This window comes from Magnolia sinica, chromosome 8, assembly GCF_029962835.1.
Source record: "Magnolia sinica isolate HGM2019 chromosome 8, MsV1, whole genome shotgun sequence".
NCBI classification, from domain to species: domain Eukaryota; kingdom Viridiplantae; phylum Streptophyta; class Magnoliopsida; order Magnoliales; family Magnoliaceae; genus Magnolia; species Magnolia sinica.
The window spans coordinates 19,540,797-19,553,142 of record NC_080580.1 but is presented as its reverse complement, the minus strand read 5'-3'; the positions used below and the strand labels follow the sequence as shown (position 1 = coordinate 19,553,142).

Here is a 12,346-nt window from a genome sequence, read left to right as displayed (position 1 = left end):
CGTGCTGGATTGCTGCATGATTTGACGACGTGATTCATGCATCTCGCATTTCTGTGTCATGATCATTGTACGCCCTAGTGACATCAAGGTCGTGGCTCCACAGGCACATCGTGGATGGTCGTATTGGATACCAAAAATATTTGGTTCTAGCACTGTGGGCACTTAAAATGTCATTGGGTGAAAGTCCCAGAACCTTTTTGGCTCCACTTGCCCTTACAGAATATTACACTCTTCACACTCATTCGATAGTGATGACGATTGGGTAAATTGGATATAAGGACAAGGTCAATATGGTGTTGTATATCTCGCATGGAAGGAAATCCATCGGGCCAAATTTCTTTAAATTCATGCAGCAAGGGTTTTAGTTTATTAGGGATGATGGTGGGATCGAGTTCCTTCCCCTTTACAATTAATGCATAGGCCTGTCCTATTTCTTTGGATTCCTCCATGAAGTCTCATATGGTTAAGAAAAAATGGCCCTCAACTTTAGAAGTTTTGAGTGGCTCATGTAGATCCATAAGGACTAATATGGTTTTTTGGCCATCCTTGACGAAAATATACACATTATTTTGCCCTTTATTAGTGGCGTCACGATCAGATTTCCATGGCCGACCGAGTAGTACATGACAAGTCTCCATGTCAACTACGTCCAATACTACTTCGTTTTTATAATGTTTACCAATTAAAAAAGATATAGTACACTGTTCAGTTACCTTTGTCTCACTAACCCTTTTAATCCAACCGATTGTGTATGGGGAGGGATGACGTTTTTCTTTTGATTGTAATTTATCCACCATGATTTTGGAGAAGATGTTCTCACTGCTCCCACTGTCGATGATCCAAGAAAATGGACAAGACTCCATGGGATCAAGATTGAAGAATTTACATGCCAGGGATCCAAGAAAATCAAGTCATTCAGGTTAAAGAGGCCCGAAAGTTGTCCAAGATGCAAGATCACAGGGTTTCCACCATCCGTTCGGCTCGAAACTTCATATATGGCTTGAGGACCATAAATTAACCGTACACATCAAAAATCAGCCATTGGATCTTGGTGGAAGTAGACCAACGGACAAATCAACCCATAAAACAGTGAATTGGGGCCCACCTAATATCTGGATATACTTCAATTTTGGTCTCAACCAATTAAATGGGGTGTACAACAAATGGACGGAGTAGATCTTATACGTACATCACAGTGGACCTCACATGTACAGTGCGTGTACATGGAGTACACACGCCCACGCCACACCGGACCTCTCAAACCAGTCAAACTCGATTTGACTGAGTCTCTTCTTCAAAACAGGAAACTCTGTTTCCTCGGGCGTGAAACAGAGCCGTGGTTGGGTTCTTGTGGGCCACCACCATGCATCGACGGTCCGATCCAAACCATCTATTGGAATCCCACCGATCCTCTTATCACCTTCTAGGTGACACAATTCCAAGAAATAGCGAGGATGAGTTCTCAACCTTTCAAACACAGATCAGACAGGGAACGTGGAGCAGAGAGAGAGAGAGTGGAATCTGGGGGCTGACACTACAAGAAATTTCACTTTTACCAACGAAACATTTCGTAGGTAAATGATATTATTTCGTAGGCAAAGAGTTTTACCTACAAAATATTTTGTCAGTAAATTCGTTGGTAAAAAGCCGTGGCTAAAGACTTTTACCGACGAAAAAATGTCATCGTCGGCAATGGTAAGACTTTTACCAACGAAATTAAAAACTGACTTTTACCAAAGAAATTAAAAACTTTGTTGAGACTTTTACCTACAAAGTGTTAAGACTTTTACCTACGAAAATTTTCGGAGCTAAAAACACTACAAGATAAGACACTTTTACCTACGAAAATTTAAAAGTCTTTTTTACGTAGGTAAATATTTTTGCCAACAAAAATTTTCAACGAAAACAAATTTCGTTGGCAAAGATAAGACTTTTACCAACGTTGTTTTTGGTAGGGAAAATTATAGACAAATCTTTTTACCTACGAGTATTTTCGTAGCTAAAAATATTTACAAAACTTTTACCTACTAACATTTTAGTAGATAAAAATATTTTCAAAATATGTACCTATGAATATTTTCGTAGCTAACAATATTTACAAAACTTTTACCTACTAATATGTTCGTAGGTAAAAATATTTTCAAAATCTCTACCTACGGATATTTTCGTAGCTAAAAATATTTACAAAATGTTTACCTACAAATATTTTCGTAGGTAAAAACGTGGAAGAGACTTTTACCTACGAAATATTCCGTAGGTAAAAGTCTCTTTCACCACAAAATTCTTCATATACACCTGTCACAATATATTTCATCATACTCTTCCTAGTATACACCTGTTATATAACATATTTCATCGTATTCACATTCAAATCCATCTAAACCCAAACTATGTAGATCCATCCAAACATAAACTAAAAGAAAAAGAAAAGCAGAGAGAAATTAAAAAAGTGACGATACATTGGTAGGTTAAGAGATCATAAGAAGAATGTGTACAAGGAGATTCATATGCATGAACAACTTGATAGAATAGAAGAGAATGTCGTCCGTTAATCATTTTGTTAAAAAGAAGAAAGATTACATTGAAGCTACAAAAAATATCCTTGGTTGTTTTTTTTTTTTTTTAAAGGATAACTAAATCCTCAGGTAGAAGTTTACATAATTATTATTAATTAAAATGAGATCAAATCATTTTTAAGTGTCTACCAAATAAGGCCTAAGAATGTCCAGGATTTTGTGATTCTCAGATAGAAGTTTACCTCGTTGTGCTCTTCTTGCCCCATTTACAGTAGTATAAGCTTGAACCCAAGATGGCCACCCCTATAAATACTGTCACGCTGGCAACGATCGCAGTTTTTGTTGCTTTCCTATTGTCCCCTGTTTTAACAGTGAATTCTTTTGCATTTCAGTAGCAATTCTACAACCAGCCAGCTCTGCATATCAACGTACACTTCCAAGTTTTCTTACGAAACCCTTTATCAGACATAAAATCTAACCATTCCCTATGAAATACTATGCCAACTCTAACATCACCTGAAAAACATAAAATCTAATCATTCACTTCTTTGAATTTTTTTTTTATAAATAGGTACCTGCACCATAGAATTCCTTTCAATTCTTTCCCAGTATCCAAACAAATTTTCTGGATTCAACAGAATCACATTTCCCATGCCCAAATGTGACAAATAGAATCTTTCTCCAAGGATTTGGCTTCCTACAAAATCAAATCTTTAGGCCCGTTGAAGAAAAAAGGTTTGCATTCATACAAAAATGCCACTGAATAGTATATACAATATCAAATTTCAAGATTTATATTTTCAGTAAGCAAGTGATATTGAGATGAAATCTTTACCTAGGAATGCATATAGCTCATTCCTTGAGTAAAAGAACCCTGATGAGCAATCTAGCAAATTCATTTACCATAGAAACAATCAGAAGACATTATGACATTATGATAAGCTCATGCAAATAACACTCAAATCTACTATAACCATGTCATGTGAACATGATAATAAATAAATAATAATAAATCATAAGGGTCTATTCAATTCCACCTAGTTGCTAGGGCCAGGCTACACTGCGACCACATCCTTCTTGCCAGATCCATCACCAGCCTTGGCAGGTCCTATCACCCTCTCAAAAGTTCCACTTAAAGAATTATATATATACATATATATATATATATCTCATAACCTAAAACATATACCCAAACCGGTGTATAACCAAAAATGAAGAAGATGTAAATTTTGGTTACCTCCAGCTGCAATGGCAAATCCATCCCCAAAAATCAATACGAAAGAAAATAAAAGGGTGTTAGTTTAAACTCCTAAAACCTCAAAATGTAGGAAACTTTTACCAATTCAAAAAATGAAGACCAATATTACTGCTCTTCTCCATTAAAAAATAACAGCGGACTTCTTCCCATTGCACGCAGAACCATTGGCTATATATTACTTGCAATCGATCATCAATAGGACAATCAACAAAAAGAAAAAAAAAATAGAGACTAAATGTAAAAGAGTCATTGTTTAAAGGGTTGTGATATTGCTATATAAAGGAAAAACTTTAGTCGTGGATGAAAGGTTCACATTCTTATATCAATGACATGTATAACATTAAAATTTAAAAATGTCACAAGGAATTATGAAAGTTTTGCAACAAATCAATATAAAGAGCATTGCATCTATGACCTAGATTAGATTCCCACATATAAATGGAGCTTACCTGCTTAGCTCGTATCCCAAATACAAAGAGCATTGCATCTATGACATTGCTTTTACCACTTCCATTCGGACCCAGTACCGCTGAAAAACTCTACAGATAACAGAAAATTCAAATGAGACAATAAACACCCGAGTCAAGATGGAGTGCACCAAGCAAAATTGTGTGAAATTCACAATCAAGTAACCAGAAAGGGACCAGATCCAGTGCCATTGGAGGCATGGGAGGTACCATGCCCCATGTCATTACTGCACATGTGACATGCATGCACTAGATCCATAAGCCAATGATAATTTGATGGGCTTATGCACCTGAACAGTGAACTATTTGGCACAAGGACAAAAAAAAAAAAAGAGTAATTAAAGGAAAGAGAGATATAAGACTTACGGGCACATGAACGGACTATAGATTCTACATAATCTAACTTTCTCAAAAAAACCTTCCAGTAGTCTCAACATAATGCATATTTGGCTTGCTGCGAATGGAACGAATATTAGTCTGCAACAAATTCCAGATGTGGTTTAACACAAATAAGCCTCTGATCTTGAAATAAATTATCGACTGATGAAGAAATCATTCTAGCATTGACCTCAGTGAAAGGACGGTGAGGATTTGGATTGTAGCATGCAAGAACAGCCACAGCTGCTTCCCTGTATGCCAACCTCAGCTTTAACTCCTCCAGAATTTCAGTACTATCTTCTTGACCGGTTTCAAACGTACCCTTTTGCTACAAGTGGGTAGATTGAGAACATGTGTACACAGTTGAATTAGTGAAACACTATAATTATCCATGTAAGTGGGAAAAAAACAAAACAAAACACCTACCCTCTTCAAGGCTTCCAACAGTTCTTCTCATCCAATGTAGTCTAAATCCTTTCTAGCAGTTAAAATTCCATGTTCATTCCTACCAATCAGTTGCAAGATGGTTTTTAAAAAATCTCCTAATGGGAAAATAGAAACAATTCATTAGGAAGTAACTAAAATATATTTTGCAGCTTTGCGCCAGTGAAATCTACAGTAAAATCTGCAGTTTCTAGTAGAAAGATCTCCATTTCCTCCTCTGACAGGATATAATACAAAGCAGATGGACCATAGGAGAAGGTAGCTTTTATGATAAGGTCCAATAACTAAGGGACCAAAAATGAGAACTAAAGAACCAGCATCATTTGAACTAGGTTCCTCTACTAGAACATGTTATGACCAATCTAGAGAAAAGCCCACATGTTATAAATAAGCAGACGTAAAATGACAAAGAAGTATGAAGGCTTCTCAACATCTGTCACTGCCACAAGTTTTGAGCATGCCAAACTACATGGTTCAGTGGTTTAAATTGTTGATGTGATGCACTCAAAAAAAAAAAAAAAAGAAGAAGCCAAGATTGCCAGATCCTAGTCATTGATATTTGGCTAGTTTTCTATTGAGTTCGAACTATCACTATTTTTTCTTTCTTAAATGTGTACTTCTTGGCTGGGTATTGAAGGGTTGGAATATTTCAATCTTGAGGAACTTTGGTGTGTGGGTCATCAACAGCGAAACCCATCATATTAGTGGTTTGGATAACTGAACCATGAGCCACACTAGCACAAACTCAAGGCATGAAGATCATATAAGAACTGAGGCCCAAAACAGGCTAGACTACTACTTCCTTTTTTTTCCACCATCTCTATTACCATGGTGATTCATCCAGGCCACATGGGGGATGCAAGAGCACAAAATCTAAGCTTGTTGGCCATCATACCTACAGTAAGGATAAAAGAAAATCAATCTGACAGTTTATGCTTTGAAAAAAGATGGAATATCCAATCAAATAACAAGAGAAAAAGCTGTCTTTCAAAAGACAATAAATAAATAATCAAATGATAAGAGAAAAATATCAGAACTAGCGAAAACCTTCTCATATATTTTCTAAAATTTGCAAAATTCAGAAAAGTTAATCAGGTCATGGCTTCTGTTTGTTTTTTTACTTATTGAGGTACCAAATTCATGGAAAAATAATCAACAAACGTAAACATAAAAACAGAAACAAATAAAATCATCTCAAAAACCTAGTTTTGCCTCTTGAAAATTGATACATATCACTCGCTCTCAAATTACATTCATTTGCTATATCCATCCATATATATATGGATATATGGATGGATGTGTGTATGTGTGCCTAAATGAGAAGAAGCAAGAGCATGTCCACAAGCTATAAATCACCCTCGCCTTGTATGCAAACACATGATTCTTTTTTTCAATGGTGTAAGCAAACGCATGATTAGAACATTTAAAGCTACAAAATTGGAGAAACCGTAAATGAGAAGCGCAAATCCCTGGATCTATCCCATACACAATTCCTAACTTAGTGAATGATTTTTTTTTTCCCTTCATAATGAATAGGAGAAATGATTCACACAGTCCCCTCCTTCCCACCAACCTGTCATGTTTGCTAACATCCCACCTATGAAAAGATGGACCCCACCAAATATCACCTGCTGTAAAAATCAGGTTGACCTATTTACTTAGATAGGCAACACCTGTTGGTGGACCCTGCTGATTTTTGGATGTTCTACACAAGTGACAGATTGACAAGAAAAATAAGATTTTTGTGATCACATATAATAAGAGTAATCATGGGCAAAAACGTTTTCTGGATAGTAAAATAGAAAATGTTTAAACTAAAGAAAACCCACAATCGCCACATAGGTTTGTGTACATACATATACATACATCTTAGGTATATACAAATATACATATATGCATGTGTGTATATGTATGGAATCAAGGGAGCAAGGTGAGTTTTAATTTTGTTTAAACATATGTATGTATATACATATATGCATGTGTGTATATGTATGGAATCAAGGGAGCAAGGTGAGTTTTAATTTTGTTTAAACATACATACATACATATATACATGCATACATACATATCTGGAAAGCCCAACCCTTGTGGAAATGTCATGTTACCATCTCAAGATGGTGTATTGTAGGGTAACAAATGGGTTCAGTTGGGCCAATGCGGGCCATGATGAACATAAGTTAAAGAGAGCACATGAGGTAAAGAACCTAGTCCCAAGCCAGCCCAGATTGCAGGCCAAAGATCGCAGCCATCCTTGTTGTCATCGCTTGGCTGGGTCAGGCCATTGACCCAGTGGGATCTACCAAATGGAAGGCTAGCAATCCTCACACATTACAAGTGGTGCACACTTACAATTGAAGAGTTTGTTGAATCATTTCAAAGTGCCATTTACAATGATGCTGTTTGTTTCTGCATTTTGTTCTTTCTAGTTATATTTGACTGATTTGTAAATACTTATTGCTACCTTGTTTCTGCCATGAGACATGAAGCTTTTGCAGTTTAGAGGTGGATTTTTCTGGTTTTGTAGTGAAGTTTTCTAGATTGGATTCTTATTACTACAAAGTGGTTTGCCTTGTTTTAAAAGATTGTTTTTGAGCTCCATTTTCCAAGAGATGAAAGACTGGTAAAAGGAGTTTTCCTTTTCCCCTTTTATTCTGTGTTGCTATGAAAGTACTGGATGCTGTACTGCTTTGATTTTTTATTTTTTTGGCTTTTCTCTTTTGAACAGATAGATGCTTTGGCCTTGTTTTCAATCAAAGAAAACAGGGTATTTTCCTTCTTGCATAGAACCTAGTTTTTCTAGATTCTGTGCTTGAAAATCCTCACATTACAATTCATATCTCATCTTATACAAGGTGGGTCTTTTTCCTTTATGTATATGTTTCATTTAATTGAGAAATCCAGATAGATGTTGAATTTTCTTTTATCATAAATCGTTCAACAAACTGCCTCTAATTAGGTTTGTTCTAATGGTAAAAAAGTTCTATTGGAGTTTAGCTGTATTATCTCATCTTATACAAGGTTTTTTTTTTTTCCATATATCTTTCATTTAATTGACAAATCCATATAGATTTTGAAATTTGCTAATCCTAAATCGTTTGATAAACCTCTTCTAATTAGATTTTTTTTGCTAATAATAAACAGTTTTTCTTTTGGGGGTTTAGCTAGTTGGGTACTTTTCCTTTTAAGCATAGATGTGTTTCATTTAATTGAGAAATCCATATAGATGTTGAGTTTTCACTAATCCTAAACTGTTCACTAAACCACATCTAATTTGATTTTTTGCTAATAGTAAACAATTTTATTGGGAATTTGTTGTTTCAAGCCTTCAATTACCATTTAAAACCTCTGATCTTTCAAACTACAGATCTGCTCCAAAAAGTTTAGAGGAAGGTTGTCATTTGAGCTATGGGCCTAAGTGCCTTTGTGGGTTTTGGGCTAGTTTGATAGGAATCAAGGAGCTGCCATTGCAATTTTCTTTTAATGTTTTTCTCTTTTTAGCCTCATTATCAAGAGAAAAATAAAAATAAAAATCAAAGACGAAAACATCAATGTGGCTTAGCCTCATTAAGCCCTTCTCTTGATTAAAATTTCCCTGCAATTGTATGGAAGTACTAGAAGGGTAATCCTATATGTAGTCATGTCCTAGACTTCCATCAATGTGGCTTGTATCCCCACTACCTGTGTCTGTAACTTTGCATTTTAGCTTCTTCTTCTTCTTCTTTTCTTTTCTTTTCTTTTCTTCTCTCTCTCTCTCTCTCTCTCTCTCTCTCTCTCTCTCTCTCTCTCTCTCTCTCTCTCTCTCTCTCTCTCTCTCTCTCTGTTTCTTGTCAAAGATCCTCCTAAAACCTTTTCTATTTCCTCAATCCACCCCAGACCCATTCTTCTTCTCGAGTTTCTTTACAACCACTGTTGTTAGTCCGTATACACCTGAATCCTGCCTCTAATGGCCATTCACAATCCTAATCCCTTGCTACTTCCAAGCTTCTAATTCTCTGAAGGCATTTCCCAAAATGAGCCATATTCCTATTCCTACCATTCCCTAACCTTAGGCCTCATGTCCTCACGAACTTATGGACATGCTTTTACTTAATAAGATGATTCATGGCCTCCCTAACCCTCACCAAGAAAGTTTCTTCAATGCCTTCTTGTCTACTAAGGAAGGAACATTGCATCTTAAACAAAGACACGAAGTAGATGCAAGGATTTGCTTCCAAGTTAATAATTTACGCTCAACCCTCTCTGTGATTTCCTTTAATACTCTAGAGCCTTTCCACTGAACTCCCTATATCTCAACTTGGCAACACCCCACGAATGCTTTTGCAGAAACGGCCCATGAAAAACATTATGTTGATTTGTTCTTTCCATATAGCCGACAACCTTGCTAGCATGGATAACCTCGATAACTTCTAAGCCCTTCTCCATTGACAATCTTATTTACCAAGCTTCTAGACAGGCCCCTGTAGACTCGGGCATCGCTCAAGCTCTATGAATGCTATGGAAACCTCTTTGATTTTTGTCATTTTGCTAGTTTGTCTCATCTCCCTTACCATGATTAGAGATCAACTTCTTCCAAAGATCGATGGATTTATGCGTAATGGAAACAGATCTAATGTAAATACTGCAATACTACTGTTTAAGTCACAAGATGGAAACAGATACAAAATGGAACCTTGAGAATGGCAGGGAGATAAATTGTTGTTGCATGTATTTCACGAAGAAAACTAATCTAAAACAGAAAATCCAATGGTAGTAGTAAATGTCAGAAAGAAGCATATACCTTGTTTTTTCTTGAAGTTCTTGCAATGGCGCCTCTCAATCTAGCAACAAAGAGGAAAACCAGTAGTCCCAGATGCACACGAGAGAGAGAGAGAGAGAGAGAGAGAGAGAGAGTGGAGATAAAGATTTGGGATTTTTTTTGGGCGGGCGTCTGTTTTGATTTGGGCGGGCGTCTGTTTTGAGAGCGCGCCCAAATTCGGGTCGGGGTCTGGTATGGCTCTTTGGGCCCCACCATGATGCGTGTCAAACATCTACCCCATCAGTCAGATGCATCATCCCATGGTGGGCCCAAGGATTAAAAATCAAACAATCTATGACTTGTATGGGCCACACCACATACAAAAGTTGAGAGGGGTTACCCTCCATTAAAACATTCATAATTATTTTTTGGGCCCACAGAGATGTGGTCTGCAAATCCAGACCATCCATTATGGGTGTACCACTTGGATGAGGGGTCATACCAAGTTTCAGATGCATCCAAATTTCAGGTGGGGCCCACTAAGTGCTTTTATATGTTTTAGGCATGTCTTCACACGATTTTAGATGGTATGGCCCACCGGAGTTCCGTATACGGCTGATTTTTAGGATATCCCATAATTTAAAGGGGATCAATCAAATGCATGGTGTTGATGTTTGACACACGTCATGGTGGGGCCCACACAACTTGACCTCATGGGGACGACATGGATTAAACACATACATCATGGTGTGGTCCACCTGAGATTTATATCCCAAAAAATGGATGAACAGTGTGGGTTGATCCCGAATTTTCAGTAAATCCAAAACTCAAGTGGACCATGCCACACGAAACAATGTGGAATAATGATTTCCACCGTTGATACCTTCCTTGGGCCCATAGTAATGTTTATTTGACATCCAACATGTTCATAATATCACGAAGATATGAATGAAGAGAAAACACAAAAATATATGAATTATTATGAGCCAATTATGATGAAAGTGTAAAATCCACTCTATCCATCATTTTCTCTGAATCATGATAGAATGAGATTTAAAAAATTAGATGGATCCATTGTCAAAGAAATGGAGAGAAGATACCACCATTTGTACCAAAGTAGCCCATGGGTGCAAGATCTAAGTTGTACATCAGGTGAGTCCCATCGTGTACGTCTCTGATTCCAGCCTACTACTCAAGTGGATCACATATTTGTATTCCTCGACCATCAAATAGCCGCCCCAAACATATTAGCTATAGAACCTTGCATCACCCATATGCCCCTAGTTTCTTGAATCGTAGTTTTTTTTTTCTTTTTCTTTTTTGTTGGAAGGTATAATCTCAACAAATGATTCAAAAAGACTTCAATGACCTTGAAACAGAGACTAGAAAGTCAGATCTTTTGGATCCTCAATGATCTTCATTAGAGTTTGCAAGAATGAAGTCAAATCAACACCATTTATAACACGATGATCTGCAATAACATTCACCTGCAAGCTTTCACAGTTTTGCCCAGGTGAGTTTGTGGAAGGCTCAAGACTGGAGGTTCCAGGCTTCCAAATAACTCACCAGGTAGAATGTTTCTCACTTGCACATCTGACTTTTCACACCAATCAGCCCATCCTTGGTAGCAACTATAGTTGGTTGGGATGCTCCAATGGCCATGATTGCACCCTGCAGAATAGTCCATTACAAATTTGGCAATTAGACTCTCAATTGAAGAGGGGATAATGTATTTGATTTAAAAAAACTAAAACATAGAATCCCCTTGTTTTTTCTTTTCTTTTCTTTTCTCAAAGTGGGATTGTGTATTTGATTTACGTGGTGCAGTATCCAGGAAAGTTCCTGAAGACACAAGAGTCAGGAATTTCAATTTTCACCCATGGCATAGAATCGCAAGCGTTCCCTGCACTTGTTAAAATTAAATGACACTAGCAGTGCCACCGGTCCTTGGACCAAGACATGACCCTGACTGCTTATTGAGTGGACTGCTATTGAATTAGTTTAGTGGGTGTTTATACAAAATTATGCTAACTAATGAAGAAATTTCATGATGCAACCAAATGCACCATTACCCAAGAACAAACACCAATTGGATTATCCTAAATATCCATATTATGGGCTGAAAATGGATAATTAAAAACAAAAATCACCAACACATATATAACAAATAAGAAGAAAATCAACTCTGATATGGTCAGGATTGTTTGATTAGGATAACTTCTGTAGCTATTCCACAATGAGACCAAACAAAATAAATGGTAGGAATTATAGGGGAAAATCATTTCCCATACACAATATAAGGATAAAAGAAAACATGAACACTGTTGTAAGTGACTAACTAGTGCATATACCGAGTCATACTCATCCAAGTGACTAACTAGTGCATTTCTGATCACCCTTTGTGAAAAACTACAATCATGCAGATTTTCTGTACTCTGAAAAACTACAATCATGTGGATTTTCTATATTTGTTAAGAGAAGTTTCTTCAAGGCATATACCAAGTACTCAAGGCATCGGTTGGCCTAGTTTCTCATCTCTGTTATGCTC

The 12,346-nt window shown here is 36.8% G+C and overlaps 1 long non-coding RNA gene across 1 annotated transcript; it reads right to left on the bottom strand.

The window, feature by feature from the left end:
- Positions 1 to 4,607: 4,607 nt before the first annotated feature.
- On the bottom strand, positions 4,608 to 5,169 carry LOC131253891 (uncharacterized). Its single transcript, XR_009175334.1, has 3 exons — positions 5,046 to 5,169; positions 4,810 to 4,947; positions 4,608 to 4,718 (listed from the first exon to the last, which is right to left on the bottom strand). It is a non-coding gene; the product is annotated as an uncharacterized LOC131253891 (long non-coding RNA).
- Between the last annotated feature and the right edge of the window lie 7,177 nt (positions 5,170 to 12,346).